Source organism: Brachypodium distachyon, chromosome 4, assembly GCF_000005505.3.
Source record: "Brachypodium distachyon strain Bd21 chromosome 4, Brachypodium_distachyon_v3.0, whole genome shotgun sequence".
Classification (NCBI taxonomy): domain Eukaryota; kingdom Viridiplantae; phylum Streptophyta; class Magnoliopsida; order Poales; family Poaceae; genus Brachypodium; species Brachypodium distachyon.
In genome coordinates this window covers 18,126,819-18,145,292 of record NC_016134.3, presented here as the reverse complement: position 1 = coordinate 18,145,292, position 18,474 = coordinate 18,126,819, and the positions used below count along the sequence as shown (strand labels likewise).

The following is an 18,474-nucleotide window of genomic DNA, read 5'->3' as shown; positions in this document are numbered from 1 at the left end:
GTTTAGTTATTTTTGGCTAGCAACAAAGGATCTCATGGTGTTTTCCAGATCATTAGAATTGTTTCCAGTACTATAATTATTATTAGGAGCAAAAGGTGGCCTAGGATATTGATTATAATTATTTCTATAACCAGCATTGCCAAAGTTCATAATAAAATTCACATCAATTGGTTCTGTTGCTCTCAACTAGTTCTTGTAGAGGAATATCATTCACACAATTCTTAGAAAACATGGACATAAAAGTATGAATTTTAGCACTCAAAGATTCAATCTTCAACAGAATGGACTTTTCTAGTAGCATGTGGTGCTCTTTTCAATATGCCATTGGCTACAGATTTGCAAAAATTTATCTAAAATTTCCTTAGCCTCAGTAATTGTTTTAGACATGAAAGCACCTCCAGAAGCAGAATCTAATTCACCTCTAGTCTCTAGATATATTATTCAAACCATTGTGAACAGAGTGTAAGAGGGTCAATTCATTCATGCCATGAGAGGGACATGATCTAGTCATAACTTTCATTATTTCCCATGCAGTAGCAACATGTTCATTGTCAAGTTGTTTTTTTCAAAAAAACGCAAAAGCTTTGCGTCTCGATGCATTGATAGAAAGAAGTTTATGTACAAAACCACAGAGGGCCACACTCGAAATACAACGAGACACGCCTAACTAGAGACAGCCGGCAGCAACGCCCCGAGGCTTGCCGCGCCCGCAGTCACCCAACATCTATGTAACATCCCAAAAATTTCAAACTTTTACATATGCATTGCATCCATGAGCATCATGCCACAATTGCATATTTGAATTCAAATTTGAATCTCAAAAGGCTTTGGAAAGATTTTTATTTCATTTTAAACCCTAGGGTTTACACCTATTTGAGCTTTGGATCTTCAAACCATTAAGGTTTATATATAAAAGGGGTTTAATGCATATATAAGCTATCCCATATTTTTTTGGATAATTATTTGGAGTTGAAAAAGTATTTTATTCGAATAGATATATAACCCTAAAGGCATTTATAGGGCAATTGTATTTTTACATATTTTATTTTGAAAGGAAATTACTCCCAAAAGTTGAATCATGGTAAAAAATGATTTTAAAAATTTTCTGGAACTTATTTGGATCAATTTGGAGTTCAAAATCAAAAGATATCAAAGAAATAAGGAAAAGGGAAAAAGAGAAGGAAAAAAGAAGAAGAGTAAACCGGACCGGTCCGACCGCTTGGGCCGAACCGGCCCCGTCTCGCCCGAGCCGCCAAACTAGACCGGCTCAACGCCAGCGCCAGCGCGTTGTGCGACCGACAGGCGGGCCCCACCCATCAGGGGGTCGTCTTCCCCAACGGGCAGGAGCCCAATCCTCGCCGCGACGCCCGCGCGCTTGCCATGCTCGCCGGCCACGCCATCCCCGCCGTGATCTCCGCCTCCCGTGCCTCGCCGACCGCATCCCTATAAAGCTCCGCCTCTCCCCGTTCTTTTCCCCTTCTTGCCCCCTCGTCTTCCCGCGCCCGTCGCCCCCACCTGCCGCCCCGAGCTGCCCCGGCCGCACCGTTCGCCGTCGACCGCTGCCGCCCGTCGCCCGACCTCCTCGCCCGAGCGCCGCCCGCCCGCGCCCGTCCGCCTCCCACCCGCGCCAACCGCGCCCGTCACCGTCACTCGCCGCCCCCCGCCTCGCCGCCGCCCATCGTCCCCACGTGCCGGCCACCCCCGCGCTGCCCTGCGCCGCGCCCCGAGCCGCCTCCTCCCCAAGCCGCCTGCGCCGCCGTCCTCCGCCGTCCGGCGAGCCCGCGCCACCCGGGGTAAAGCCCTAGGCGCCAGCCAGTGCCGCGCCGCCACGTGGCAGGTTCATTTTTTTTCCTTTTAGTTTTTGTTTTATTTTTCGGCCGAAATAAAAGTGCACATTTGCAGAAAAGCCCCCAGTGTTTCAAACCGTCATAACTTTTAAACCACTTGTCCAAAATTCACGACCCACACCTTTTTGGAATTCTTAGGAAATGTAGAATCTTTTGGCACTGTTCTTTTTCAAATTTGAATTTTTGAATCACATTCAAATTACAGATTAGGGTTTTATGCCATTTAAATCATAACTAATTATCTAGAAGTCCTTTTTGAATGAAACCAGTGCCCAAAATTTTGTTTTATTGTCCTCTGTCCAAAGGGACAGAGAAATAAATATTTTGAATTAAATTGCCTTGCAGATGCAAATAAAATCTCATTTTAGGGTTTGAGAACTAGCTTTTGCTTTTTGTTTAAAACCCTAATTGCATGTGCTTAATTCTCAAGGCCTTGGATCAGTGGATCACCCAAATAAAATAAACCAAATCATGTCACATGTTGCATTGCATCATAGCATATCTTAATTTGTCGTGATGTGAATTGTGTGTTTATGTATGTGTATGTTTGTTTGTCTCGTATAGTTTTCTCGGAGAGCGAACTTTGCGAGTGTGAGGAGTGTTTGAATTCAAACTACCGCGACAAAGGCAAGTTCACTTTGATCATTTACCCATTATTTTATTGTGCACTACATTTTATTAGTTGCATTGTTAGGATTATTACTGTATCTATGCTAGCTATGATCTGTCCTAGTAGTATAGGATACCTTTGCCATGCCCTTACCACCAATTGCCATCGTAGTAGTAAAATGCTATGCTATGATAATATATGAGGGTGGTATTATTACAATGTGATACTATTGAAATTACAATATGATTTTCCTAGTGTATGGCAAAACAAATAATTCAATGAACTGTCCTGGGTGGGCTGCTTTGAGTATTCGGATGTCGTGACGTTAGGTCCATTTCTATGGGGCCCGCTGAGTCGTCTCTCCGTGTGATTCGGGAGCGTCCATGGTCGTCTCCCCGTGCGATCCGGGGAGCGCCTGCGTCACAATGTGGGATGCCACCCGAGATAACCAGAGACTGGACTAGTTTCCTGTTTAGTAGCTTCCAGTACAACCACATGGTAATATGGGCTCTGCCAGGATGGATGTAAGACATATGATCCTGGATCCGAGGGATTGTGCAGATGTAGCCGTGTAGGTGGGAACGTAGGTCCCTCAGGTGGTCCGGGTGATTATGGTCTGAAAATTCCTGTAATCGATGCCGTTGCTACTCTACCCTGAGGACAGCAAGGGATTAACACGTCGATTTCTGTGGGAAAAGTGTACAACCTCTCGAGAGTGTCAAACTAAGTACTTAGCCGTGTCCCCGGTTACAGACAATTATGAGCAACTAGATATTGGGGCTGTAAGGAAGGTCTCACTCATTCCAATTTCCTAATAAAATGAATGGTTTGAACTGGGTAGGAGCATTGATGTTTCTATTCAATGTGCCTAGGTTAATAGGAGCACGGGTGTTTCTACCCCGTGTCCAATAGTGATAAAACTATTTGGTTAAAAATGATAGGATCAAACATTGATGCTTTTACGCAAAAGAGCCTGAACTCCACCTTGCCAAATACTGCATGTACTTGGTAGGATCTGTTATAACTCTTTGTGAACTTGCCAATACATTCAATGTATTGACCCCCTAGCGGCTGCAACGTTTAAATGTTGCAGGTTAACCAGGTGAAGAGTGAGGTACGAAGTGTTAGGGTTACGAGTTTACATTCCAACATGTTTCGACTGTGGAGTTGTTATGGGGTTCCTACATCTTCTGTTTTCCGCTGCAAGATTTTATCTTCTTCTGAGCTAACCCACAAGGTTATGCAATATGTAAGTTCTGGATCAATGCGATGTAATATACTTTCGACCTTTGTATTTTGATATTACATCTTGAAACTATGTGTGCTAGCGAGTCGATCCAGGGACTAGCACTGTAAGCACAGAGATCGAACCCTAGTAAGGGGGCGGATCGCTTCAATCTAGCATCAGCTTTGATCAAGCCAAGGAGGGAGGTGACGTTGGGGGTTGCATTGTCGAAGACGGCGGTGTTGCGATGCTTCCAGATAGACCACGTCGTAAGCATGATCAGGGATGCCGTGCCCTTCCGCTCGGTGGGAGGGGAAGAGCGGATGGACTCTAGCCCCCAAGTCGCAAAAGAAACGCCAGCGGTCAGCGGGACGCAGGTGGAGCGGATCCAAGAGAGAGAGCTTCATGCCAAAGGACGCGGGAGAACGGGCAGTCCACAAGAAGGTGGTTCATGATCTCCAAGGTCTGGTCACACAACAAGCATCGTGGGGCGTGGGTCAGCCCATGACGTGTCTGTCTCTCAGAGTCCAGCAACGGTCCTGACAGGCCAACCAAATGAAGAATTTCACCCGTGGAGGGGCCCAAGTTTTCCAGTTCAGCTTCCAGGTGTCGGAGGTGATCCCACCCTGAAAGAGGGCTCGGTAGCAAGACTTGGACGAGTACTGGCCATCCGTTGTCCACCGCCAGGAGAGGACATCAATCGAGTCCGAGAGGCGAACGGTGTGGGTCCATCTCCAAACCTAGATGTATTGCCAGAGAGCCAAAGGCCCAATGGCCCCTTGGATATCACGGATCCAACGTCTATCCGCGAGGGCCACACAGACCGTGCGGGTCTTCTGAATGCGCCTCGGAACAAGAAGGTGGAGATCCGGGGCCAGCTCGGACAAAGCCCGGCCGTCAACCCACCGGTCTTCCCAAAACAGGGCGGTGGCACCACTGCCGACTACCATCTTGGTAGAAGCGAAGAAGATGGCACGCTCCGTGTGAGAGAACTGGAGATCCAGACCCCGCCAAGGTCGAAGGAGATCAGTCTTCAAACGCCAAAGCCATCGAGCACGTAGACTGACGGCCAGTTTGGTGAGGTCCGGAATACCCAGCCCACCGAAGCACAACGGACGGCAGCACTTCAGCCAGTTGACATGGCAGTTCCCGGCCCTGGCTCCAACCCGTCCTGACCACAGGAAACGCCGATGATCTTCTCAACCTTCTTTTGTACCTTGTGATATAGACCTAACACCGTCAGCTGGTGTAGGGGCATGGCAGACAAGACCGACTTGACCAAAGTCAGACGTCCTACCTTAGACATCATTCCCACCTTCCAAGATGGGAGACGGTCAGCGATTTTATCAACCAAGCAGTCGAAGGCCTCAGGAGACGGTTTTCGCAGCGCCAAGGGAATCCCGAGGTAACGAACCGGGAAGGGGGCAAGCTGGCAACCCATCATAGTTGCCGCCTCCACGGCCTCTTCATCAGAACAACCAATCGGAGACATCGAGCATTTAGAAAAATTGATATGCAGGCCCGAAGCTTGCCCGAACAGGTCAAGGATGCGACGGACCGCCATCAGCTCCGAGCGATCCAGGTGGCAGAATAAGATCACATCATCGACATAGTGGGACGCCAGTGGACAACTGGCGAGGCGCGAGCAGTTGGAGAATCCCCATCTCAAAGGCCTTAGAGATGAGTCGGTTGAGCATGTCAATCACCAACACGAAAAGCATGGGCGACAATGGGTCTCCTTGTCGCAAACCCCTTCGATGCCAGATCGGTGGTCCCGACTCCCCATTCAGTAGGATGCGGGTGCTCGCTGTGGACAAGAGAATGGCGATCCACTCACGGAATCGAGCCCCAAACCCTGCATGTCGTAGCACCGTAACAAGGAGGGCCCAAGAGACGGAGTCAAAAGCCTGGGCAATGTCCAACTTGAGCATGACCCGAGGCTCCCGAAGCCGATTGAGATATCGGGCCGTCTGCTGAACCAACATGAATTGTCATGGATGCACCGCTTTTTTATGAAGGTTAAAAGCAAGTATAATATTCCTATTTTGTAGGATTCTGACAGAAGGATAATATTTCTTAATAAAAGCTTCTTTCAAGTTTGACCAATTTCTAATGCTTCCACTGGGTAGAGAATAACCACTCTTTAGCTTTACCTCCATGTGAGAAGGGAAAGAATTTTAACTTGACAATATCATTATCAATATTCTTGAATTTCTGCATACCACAAATTTCAACAAAATCATGTAGATGCATAGCAGCATCCTCAATAGCACTACAGCCAAATTGTTCTTTGCAAATAAAGTTCAGTAAACCATGACTAACTTAAAAGCTATCAGCAGTAATATCAGGACCAACAATAGGATTGGCAATAAATTGAGCATTGGAAATATCTGTGTGGTCACACAGCTTTGTAGTATCATTATACACATTACTGAAATTCTAGCAGGACGTACCACTAACTCCAAGAGCAGGAGTAGCCGAACGTGATTAAATCTTTGTCTTGCTGGGTTCTGACTAGATCGCCGCTGATATCACCGTGAGGCCCCTCTATTTCTCTCTTCCCATCAATCTACGGGATGATACCCGTCTCGGAAGACACCCAACATTTGGCGCCCACCATGGGGCTCACGGTTGACAGAAAAGATATCCGACACAAAGGTGTTGGCGAGATCTGGATCAACCCACTTCCATGTTGGGGAACGCGGTACGCTACGCTAGCACATAATAAAATTTGTACCGCTTCCGCCCGGAACAATGCTGTAGATAATGGATCACGAGATTACCACTAGACGCGCAGACCCGTAGCGGAAGTAGAGTCGATGTAGCGCGTCGATGCCGAGTAGTCGAACAGCCTGCTCCTCCTCGCCGATCCCACGAACAGTTCGTCCAAGCGCCGCAGGTGTAGCGCCTCCGAGGTATCCACACGTACAGGGAGAAACTCCGTGCGGTGGACTGCTAGATCCGATCGCAAGGCTTTGGGCGTGGAGGTGTGACGGCCGAGTCTAACTCGCGTCTGGATTGGTGTAACCCTAAACGGGTTGGTCTCCTCCACTTATATAGACGTCCCTAGTGAGCTCAACACTTGAGGCCCGTTAGGAGTCTAAGCCCGATACGAGTTGGATCCGATCCAACTCGGTTCCCATCCCTTAAGCGTGTGACCCTTCAGGTTCGCGGTCAGTCGGACACGACTACGAGCTCGGACTGCGGGCCCAAGTAACACCTTACTCGTCCACTGGCACCGACTCAAGTCGATAGTTGGTAGCGGCGCCTAGCAGCACATGCCAACTCCCAAGTAACCACAAGGTATATTGACGAACCATACAATGTGTCATATGCAACATTCCTTTTGCCTCACGATATGTGTGTCGAGCTCAAGGCGAGTGCTTGTCATCCTTGTGGATAGCTCGAGTCTCTTCTCGTTCCTGTGATACAGATTCCCGAACGGGTTAACACTTAACCCAAGTCGCATGGCCATGCTTTCCGAATCTGATCACTCAAGAGGGCCCAGAGATATCTCTCCGAACAGGAGGGGCAAATCCCATCTTGTTCAACCATGACTCGCAGCATGCTTCTCAGCAAACCCGAAAGCTACCTTTATAACCACCCAGTTACGGAGTAGCGTTTGGTAACTCCTAAGTAGGCCGATTCACATCCCAAGCTCATGCGATGACCTCAGGTCTAGAACTGGCATATACATCGTACTTGAGACTAACAAATGACAACCATCTCGTTGTGTCTCAGTGCGGGTCTGTCCGACTCAACAATCTCATTGTCGAGTCCATGCTATCAGTCGGCAACACCTTGCCCTATGACTTGTGAAACATAATCATCATACTGATTCACATTGCTAGTCTAGATTATGTGTCCGCATAACCTCAATGACTAGGGACCATTAGAACAACATCATAGAATACATAGTCTCACAAACAAATCACTTATTTATTGATACATATCAGTGATGATGTTCAAGGACAATAACAATAACTCATGAATACATAAGAAATAACATCATCACATGATTGCCTCTAGGGCATATCTCCAACATTCCACAGATCGGAAAAACCATCCGGTCGTCATCGATTCAGAAAAGCGGATTCTTCCGATTCTAAGCTTACTGCCTCAAGGTTTCGAATTCTCAAAGCGCCAAACGTGGTGCTATTTGTTTGCAGATGCTCTATATGGTCAGCCACTGCTGGCTAGAATATATATTTGCCAATTCATTCAAGTACATAGTGTTTTAGTTCCAATGTTGTAACCATATTTAGTGTCCATTACATTAGCGTTCTTACGTATGCGTCTCACGCTGTTTTAAGGCTCCCTTTATTTAGGCTGGAGCTGAACTCAAACTAGCTGAAGCTGGAAAAAGCTAATTTTCTGCAGTGTCAGAATCGAGATAAGAGATGTTTTTTCCTTCTTTGATACACTACTTTCATACTTCTCTCCCATGTTTTTCCTCGATTTTTTATGTATGCTGCTGGCAAATACATACATATGTATCCCTTCTTTGAAACATTATTAAGGTAAGGCTTTGTTTGGTACTAGAGTTTTTGGGTTGTTTTCTAAAGTATTATCCATTCATTGAAAAACACTAAAACCCCAAATGGTTGTTTGATATGAAGAGTTTAGAGGAGATTACCCTAGTTTTCCTACACAAAACACTCCAATTTTTGTACCAAATAAAAAACTTCTCATACTAGTGTTTTTGTTTTCCAAAACATTAGGGACCAAAAAATACACTAACACCGAACAAGCCCTAATAGTTTCAGTTATTACCATCGTTTGGCAGATATGCTTAAGGCCTTACTAAACTCTCACAAAAAATCACACTTAAATCTTGGCAAGAATGAAACTGGTGCGCGCTAGGTGGCGTGGCCCTTTTCTAGTTCTCTATAGCCACATAGCAAGGGACAATTCCTCTGAATTAGTTTCCAGGTGCCAAAATAAGTTGATCGGTCACAATCAATTTTTGGCCATATATATGTTCTCCGCTCAATAACGACAGCAACTACATTACAGCGATCCAGAATGCGCATAACATTAACAGTTGCTGTGGTGGATAAAATAAAATAGTTCATAGCTAACTTATCGTTTTCTCAACACAAAAAATGCTTAATGCCAACATACAGATATCATAAAATACAGAACTCTTGTGTTTGCCAACGAGACGACCAGTATAAATGATAAGCATTGAACTTTTAACGCATGTTACAGCATGAAATTAGCCTTTGGCTTCATTGCCAGGGCTGCACTGCATGGCAGCATCTGCAGGATGATACGAAGATGTACAACAGTACAAGTCAGCAGGTGTCTCAATAGGGTTGAGCATTATCAGGCTACTCGATCTTCTAAATACAATAACCTCCCATCAGGAAAGGCGTGGCGGCTCTTCATATCTTGCAAAGCCTGTTCTTTTACCAAGGTGCATACGTAGTCAAACGTTCTTCTTGGCATTGTCAACACAGCCTCAACTCTCTGTGCATCCTAAAAAATAGATAGGGCTCCTGCGTGGGAAAAAATACATCCAAAACGCAGTTACATAATCCATAATTTGCAAGGCAAGATCTCTACTGTGACATGGTCTCGAAAAGAGATCACAGCTCTGACAGTGTTAAAATCTCAGAAACTAGTACTGATTGACAACACATACAAGTAGTAATTGATAAAACTGAAGTTGCATGTCCAGTACTAGAGCATATAAATATATCGATGATGCTTAATTACTACCATGTCTTTTGTCCTACTCAGAAATGATGCACCCAACAAAAACAAGACATGAAACAAATTTAAGCCCCTGACCTCAGGCATGTATACATATGAAAAATAGAGTTCGACAATAAATTCAGATGAAAGAGCCATGATGATGTACCTCCAGACAGGAACAAGAGGTTGATATTTGTCTGGAAGCTGCACGGATTTCTTGTGTACAACATGTACCAGTCCCTTCCATTTGCATATGCCTTGACATGGTCAATGTGGTTGAACTTGGCAAACTCTGGTCCACATTGTCCCTCTGCTATGGAAGTGAGCAATGTTATGCTGCACTTTAGCTCCAAATACCTTGGCTTCACATCTTTCGTGTATTCATGGACTGTTTCCATCTTTTCATCATCCAGCACCAGCCTCTGCAATGCATGCACACCCTTCAATACCATCAGCTTTGGGCAATCAGTGATGGTGAGGTTATGCAGTTTGGGGAGATAAGTGATCCTCTCCAAGTCAGGGCATCCAAGCACTGTAAGCTCAACAACAAAAGGAAAGTTCTCAATGAAGCTGAGCTGCCTGACACAGTTTATGGATAACTTTCTCAAAGACCTTGCCTGGGAGGCAAGGCTAGGAGGAACACGCCATAGTTTGCAATTATCGAGAAAAAGCTCCTCCAGCCGGGACAGGGCTTGCACTTGCTCCTCCCACTCCCACTCTTCCCATTCCACCATTCCAAATAATTCCAACTTTTGCAATCTCGGAAATGCAGCTGCTGTCTCTTGGGAGGGATGCAAGAATTCAGTTCCAACATGCCTAATGGATGGGGCGTGGCTGACCTGAAGAAACTGCAGATAGGGTAGCTGACACAACCCGTTTGGAAGATGGGTGCAATAGGCCAGGTCAGAAATCAATAGAAACTTTAGATTCTTGAGGGGCACCATTGATGTTGACATCATCCAACTTGGGAGTTGCTGTCCAAAATACCCATAAATATTAAAATTTTCTACACTGGGCGAAGGGCAAAGCTCATTGAACACCTTCTCAATTTGTCGCTGCTCATCCAACCCATCATGCTCCCGTCTTCGGGTGCAGTACAAGAGTAGGTGGATAAGATGCTTCTTTTCACCAAGTTTAGCATTAGCAGCAGAAGATACATTCTCCAGTTGAGCTAACCTTAAAAATCTTAGTTGGGAAAGAGGCCCCAACTCGTCCAAACTGCACCAATCACCATCCATAAGAGCTGGAAACCCACCAAGAATCCTCATATTTGTCAAACAGCGAAACTCTCTAGGTATCATACATAGGTTGGGAAGGTTAAGATACCTCAGTTGCCCAAGCTTCACAATGCTATCAGGAAGATACACCAAATTTATACATCCACGAATATCAAGGTATTGCAATAATTTCATGTTGCCAATGTTCCCTGGAAGTGCAGATATACTAGCATTTAGTAGTTTAAAATACCTCAGGTGCTTGAGTTGATGCAACGATTCAAACAAAGCCACATCTTCAGACACTACAGATAAGAGTCCGCAGACTAGAAAAAGTAAGCAATGAATCACCAGGCTTCATCTTGATCTGGATAGTTGTGATTAATGTTCTCACTGATTGCTGCTCTTGTAAAGATTTCCAGTCAAGTTCACCTGATTGAAACTGGTTGGTTTCTATAGACAACCGAAGAAACTTTTGTGATTTAAGTTTAGCAAGAATATCAATTTCCCCATCATCAGCTACGAGTGCTTCATCTCTAGCCATATATTGACCAAATGAGCGAACAACATCATGCATGCTGCAATACTTTTGATCAAAATCCGATTTGTCTAGCTCTATAAGGTTCCTAGATATTAACTCCTTATAGTAACTTCTTCCTGATTCTTCTAAATCACTAGAGTTTCCATGAATAAATCCTTCACTTATCCACATACCAATGACATGAAGCACATCAAACCTGTTACTTTTAGGAAGAAGATAGTAGTGTAGAAAACACTGCTTCACATAAGGAGGCATATCTTCATAGCTCAAGTATAGTGCATAATTAAGCTCTTGGGGCATTTTAGATACCGACCACTTAGAATCATCCAAAACCTGCTCCCAGTCACGACGTAGCATCTCCCTTTGACGCAAGAGTCCTCCCATTACTTTGACGGCAAGTGGCAAACAACCGCATTTTTCAATAATTTTTAATCCAATATCCTTCAGAGTATTGATATGGTCTTCATCTCTCTCACTTCAGATTACCTGCAAACATGGAGTTCAAGGGACCATTAGAATTAATTAACTGCATACTACATCTTTTTAAGTCTGTAAGGCCTATCTAAAAACTTGCAATAACCAAGGAGCACTTAGTTAAGTGGCAGGCCAAGTATTAGTGCAATATGCATTGCCACCACTCTCCTTCATGCATTGGTTGGTTTGGGAACCAAAGTTACACAGAAATTACTGTAGATGCAACTATTTTGCCCATTACCAATACAAATGGGCTTACAAACTGAAAATCTGGATTTTTTAGATGTGCCTAATAAACCGAAAAGGAGGGAGTTCAAAACTCTTTATGACGCTGAAATTTACCTCTTAAGAGACTACAAGAGTATTTGATGACCTAATCTAAGTTTGACAATGTGAATATTCAAAGTATACAAGGTATTATAAAAAAGGAACCGTCGTAAATCTAATCAATTTTCGAGAAGTGCTCACAACTATTAAAGCAAATGAAAGGCCATTATACAGAGAACAAATCCACCAATCACCTTTAACAAACGGTAACCAATCAGATAAATACATATTTTTTTCCGAAAGTAGGATAACCCTAATCCTCTGCATCGACCGATGCACACAGCCAATTTGGATACATACACATGGCACTAGCCTGTAACCAAGTGTTACTTCTCTACCGATTTACGGAAAAACCGTCATTCCTTTTCCTCGATGTAAGAAACTGCAAGTTGCTGCTTCTTTTTTTGCGAGGAAACATTCAGGGCAAGTCCCGGAGCAGACGGAAGCAGATGTTGGGAGGGCCGAGTCTGTGACAACGGCTGGAGTTTGGGAAGAGGATGCGACGGCCGTGACGGCTTTGGACGGCTTACTCCCGGAGGCACAGCTTGCAGCGGCCGGATGGCATGCAACAACCGTGAGAGGAGAGGCAGAAGGAGAGGAAATCGTGGGTGCTCGCAGTTTGGATATGGGCCTAATCTCCATGGCCTATTTTACTTATTTGTCTTTAATTAGTGTTAAGTATGGCTAATCCTTTAGGATTCAGGCAAAAAAAGTTTTGGGAAAGCACAGAAGCACTCGCCTTAATTTTCATGTGTTGGCTTTGCCCCAAGATCGATCACATGAAAGAAAACACGCACACACGATTATAAATTATTTGGCCAAAAGGCAACTGACGTGTCTCCTTTTGTTTATTTCTTATACCAATCTCAGAAATCTCATGGGTGTTACAAAACCTATGACCTTGGTGTGTGTGTGTATATACACAACCCTACATACTACCTAGCTAACAGACTTTAAGACATGCTGATGGATTCCTATTCAGACTCTAATAGGATCACGTGTAATACATATACAGGTACTCCTATCAACTCTAATTCCTATTGGACTCAAATTAAGGCACCAATACGTTTACAAACTGATTAGGAAAAAGTACTCCAATATACCAAATCTTCATGCAGTGACTTCATGTATAACATACATACATGATTTATACCTAAGGTACATGGGGTGGGGGGCACGTTCCTGTTACTTGGGGAGCTGGTGCTCGACGGAAAACATGCTAGAGGATGTCGACAGCAAACTTGGGACCAGGTCCCGCCGTCAGAGATCTTCCCCAATGTTGCAATAGTGGACGGTCGCCAGACCTCCACGGTGCGGTGGCAAGGAATAGGGACGGTGGATCAAGGGATCTCTCGATCTGATCTGGAGCTCATGGCCAGCCTTGGTAGTGTCATTGGATGGGCTCCGACAGTTCTGCTGTCCTGGATGCAAGCGAGCCGGATATGGCCAGGTTGGCTCATGGTGTGCTCAGATTTCCGTGTGGGGATGCATGTGGTTGCCAAAGCACCGGTGTTGAACTTGACTAATGTATTTTCCTATAAAATCATTTTTATCTACTATAATTGCTGTCGGATTTCAATATATTCTATTATTTATGCCTACATGTAAGAAACTTACAGTATGTCTGGATGTAGTTATTCAGGCATGAAATTGGAAATTGGCATTAGACAACCCCAATTCTAGTGTTTGGATGGCTGTAGAATTCACGGGTGGAATTTCCTCTCACTTCCAAACGGTATCTGGAAGATTCCCTCGCTTCATAAGCCAATTCAGAGCCCCCTCACTCTGTATTGGGGAGAAATCGCTCCGGGCTCATCCCGCAAGTGACTTACTGGTTCAGCCTCCACCAAGAAAAGAAAGGGAATAGAAAGAAAGAAGCGGAAGAAGGCTCGAAGAGGTGGGAGGATGCGGGAGACCCGGAGTTTGCCGGCAGCAGGTTAGTCCTGCACTTGGTGTCTTCTTTGAATTCCATGAGTCAATTCAATAAACAACCAACGATAGAATTGGAATTTAGGGGGAAAAGGAAAAACACCGAAGATTAGAGATATACAAGGATGGAAACGTGCAAAGATGCCTGAGGCTTGAGGGGCTAGTCCCAGGAGGCCACATGTGTCCCATTTGGTCGAATACTCCGCCATCAACCCTATATCCCCTCTATATAAGTCTTTTCAGGCTAATTTAACATTCAATCTAAACTAGATTTTATCCACCACCATAGGCATATTGCTCCCATGATGAAGTGTGAACAGACAACAGAGTAGTCACAAATGCAAAAGTGGAGGACGAAAAAGCCGAGATAATGCCTCCTGCTGTTCCCACCGCTGGCTTAAAACAGGAAAGATCTAGGGATCATGGGATGAAGGACTTAGCTTTTATTTGGGTTAGATCGACTAGTTTGACTCCTAAAGAAAAACTGCATCTGGCCAGCTAAAAGTTCCAACAGGATGTTGGTGTAGTTGTCTTTGTCCCCTAACCCATGAACATTCCAAGAGTTGAACAAGGAGGTCGATCTAGCCAAAAGCACAGAAATAGCACCAGAACAAAGATAGATTAAGCCTTACTATTACAATAGATTGTTATACCATATGATATTCAAACAGCCCGGCATAACAAAATAGTACATCTTTGACCAATCCCAAGTAAACATGCAAAATGAGGTTTACCATTGCGGCACGAGAGGAGAAGCATAACATGGTAACTGGCATAGGAGCGATGACAAGCTTATAACGTCGTCCTACTGCCGCGCATGGGCATGTCCTAGCCCATGCGGCGCAGAGGCTGCCACGAAGTGACCTCACGGTCAACAGGCGTTCACCTCGGCCACCCCAATGGACACCACCTCCTCACCATAGGCACCGCATTCCCTCGCAATGGCCTGGAGACCATGGATCGATAGAAGTGCAGGATCATGAAGCAAGCGAGCGCAACCGAGGGCCTTTGGTGAGTGCCTGGGACGCGGACCCAGAGTCACACTAGACCGCTCTAGAGCGCATTGCCTTTGTTGTCACGTCGACAAACTAGGGCAGTCCCAGTTTCACGAAGGGACGGCTGTGACGAGTTTTGGCCACGCTGTCAAGCAGGCGCTTATCGCGCATCCGATGTTTGTGCACCTCAGTCTCATAAAGCATGCTGAATTTTATGCTTGAATTGGTAGGGATTTGCCCAAAGTGTTATTTTTTCCATCTTGAAATAACTTTTCATTTCTATCCTGTTCATTTTGTCCTTTGGTAGTGGGAGTAGCTGAATACTTAGATATTTATTGGTAAAAATGAATGACGTCTTGTCAGGGGAACTGGGAAGGTAAAAGAAACTGATAATTAGCAACACTTTTCTCACTACATGAATATGCAACTAGGGGTGCAACATGGTGACCCTCAGGCTACCTTTTGATCCTCCTTGGTTCAAATAAATGAACTAGTTTTTCAAAAAGTTGTGTCATTTTAAAATTTTAGTTCATTTGGTTGAATTAAGGAGGGTCCAAGGGTACCCTGAGGGTCACAATTTTGCAGCTCTATATGCAACTCCTATTTCTTCATTGGTAAAAATGATGCATCTATCAATTAATTAAAATTTACAGTTAGTAATCAATCTCAGCAAAGCAACACCACGATTGTATGTAGGCATTAATAAAATATGGAGAATCGAAATGGTGCTATGATATATACTCCCTTGTTTTAGTACTTTGCTTTGACAACATTATTGTTTACTTATATATTTTGTAAAGAGCAAAGTTAATTTGATCCGTACAAGATTATTGACAGTCTCTTACCTTCCCAATCGTAATAGTAGATATAGGCATTGAATTACACGGAATTAACAGCTCATACTAATTTAAAGCTCCTAAAATTTCTCTTAATTATGAAACTTCTAATAAATAGATGGGGATAGATGATTCAATTAATTAAGATATTAGTGTTTAGCTGCATACGGACCTGTTTCTTGAGCAGCGACCAAGTGTCGTCAGGCGATAACGTGTCGAACCCTCATGCTTAGTAGTGATGAGGACTCGGCTGCCTAAAGCAGCAGCATTGACTAAGGGTATTTTGAGCACACCCTCCCATGCTCCATGACTCCACAAATCATCCATCACCAGCAAGAACTTCTTCCCCGTTAGTGTAGTGGTAAGTATTGGTTGAAGCACAGCCAACACTTTTTCACCATGGTGCTCTCCCCCGGCAAGGGTGATGGCTGTCCTGGGCAACTCAGTCTTGTCAAAGTTCTGGTTGATGCTCAACCATATCTTCTTGTCAAACTCGCCTTCGATGGAATCGTCATTGAAGACCTTTTGGGCAAGAGTGGTCTTGCCAATCCCACCGACACCTACGATGGCGACCACCATGATGTTGTTGTTGACCTCATTTCTTGACTGCAAGATCTTGGCCACCAGGGCTGTTGTGTCTTCTTCGATCTTCTCACCAACCACAACCGACCGGTCAAGCTGCCCCGTGGACTCCCGGGTGTGGCTGGAATTCTCGGCTTGCACCCTCCTCCCACGATCCTCATATGAACCGAGGATGAAGCCAAAACTAGCACTCTGCTTTTCAATGTTGTCGAGCCTCTGGTTGAGTGCCTTGATGCGGGTGCCGATCTCATGAGCATGAAAGGGATTCGGCATGCAGAAGAGCAAGGGTTTGCAGCACCCGACATTCGCGGTGGATGCTCCACGTTCCATGGCCTTGAGCTGGCACAGGTCGAGGATGTCTGTAGCCTCATACATGGCACGCTTGAGTTCCGTCACCCACCCCTGCACGCTCTCATCAGTGATGTTCCTCCTATCAGCGTCGGCGAGGAATTTCTTGAGTTTCTCTAGCTTGTCACTCATCTTGTTTATGTCGCCGGTGATGGCGAGCACAGTCCTCACCTCTTCACCCACCACCTGCATGAGCAGGTCACTGACATAGGATGCAAAGGCATCCAGCACCATCGCCATTGTACTTGCTGCCTTTTTTGCTGTGATGATAAAGGTGAGGCGAATTTTAACTAGGGGAAACAATGTAAAATGAGCAAGAAGCTTAGCTATGCATAATGAGAGAAAGCTTAAAACTAGCTCACCACCTTTCAGATGGATGGATGCCTGCACATTCAGCTCTGTACTGCAACAAGACTGGCGAAGAGGAATACGGCCAGGGCTTCTGTATGTGTTGTATATGAACAAAGCGACACAAATTGTTTAGCTCTATGGTGTCATGGGATTCTGGTCATTATCTATAAAGAAATAAATCATGCCATTCTTGTGTGAGTTAGTGCGTATAACATATTGCTATAACCACATGGACATGGAATCACAGCTGTAGCTTTTTTTGCTACTACCTCTCTAAACTTGGACAGCGATAATTAACCATTAGTTATTTAGTTTTTATCTTCGCATCGCTAATCGATTCATATCCACATGCAGTGTCTACAGATGAATATCAATTGCTTAACTATGAAGTGCCAGATCATTATATTTGGATTCTGAATTGTTAAGCTTGGGAAAAGCATTTTACCTAAAAAAAGATTTGGATCTGAATTTAATATGTTTATAAATTACTGGCAGTTCGTGCCACATCTACGATATTCGTTCAGGTCAGCTAGCTATAGCTCTAGTTTACGACGATTACAACATTGGATAATAGATAACAGGTAGCTGGTCAATGGTACAGCTACGACATGATACATATCTAATAATTTTGCTTTGATGATAGATCAGCATATGCATTTAAATTAATTAGCATGTTATTAGGATTTCTTCATATACATACCCAAATAGCTGCCATAGACATCCAGGACTCCTTTCCAAAATGTTTGCTGATTCTTTGGTCTTGTCTACAAGACTACAAACACTCTGGAGTCCAGAAACTGTTTGCGATGCACAGCTACAAATGATTGGAATGTTCCTTTTTGTGCTCCCAAGCTTCTCTCCAGTTCTATTGTGTACTTGCTGTTCCTCTTGATCCCCGTAATAATCCAGATGGAACTAATTCAAGCTTGTTTCCTCTGTTCATCCCCTCATTAAGCCAGATGGTACTAATTCTAGTTCATCCACTGCATTACCAAAACATGAGGAAATTAATGCAACAAACTAACTGGACGGAGCAACCTGCTAAACAAATTAAGATGCCGAAGCACTTGTGTTATAGTTTACCTTGAGATTCGAATGACCTGCCAGTAAAATGCTAGAACAGTAAATCCCCTTGCACGGACAGCATCTATCCTCCATGTTATGCAACCTGCAGCACGCTTAAATAAAGTACTTACATAGCGTGGGTCGCTCATCTAGCTTAATCTTCTTAATTATTAGTTTTAGTTTTGACATCACTAATCAATGCATGCCCGTCACATGCAATTTTGGACACATGAAATGAATATTGTTTGTAAAATATCAGATCGTAAGATCTGGATCTGAAGTTAATCTGTTCGTTATTTACTTGCAGACCATGCCACATCTTTGTGATACATCATACGTTCAATTCAGCTATATCTAGTTTAGTTTAGCACTGTGCATTAAGGACGTTGCAGGGCATTTATCCTTATACGTGAAAAGATAGCTCTGGTCA

General features: G+C 44.4%; 1 long non-coding RNA gene and 1 pseudogene across 1 annotated transcript; one reads left to right on the top strand and one right to left on the bottom strand.

Annotated features, from left to right (window-relative positions):
• Nucleotides 1–8,770: 8,770 nt before the first annotated feature.
• On the bottom strand, nt 8,771–17,882 carry LOC100843692 (annotated as a pseudogene).
• On the top strand, nt 10,675–12,723 carry LOC112272368. The gene is made up of 3 exons (XR_002966073.1): nt 10,675–10,776; nt 10,855–10,931; nt 12,361–12,723. It is a non-coding gene; the product is annotated as an uncharacterized LOC112272368 (long non-coding RNA).
• Nucleotides 17,883–18,474: the final 592 nt, after the last annotated feature.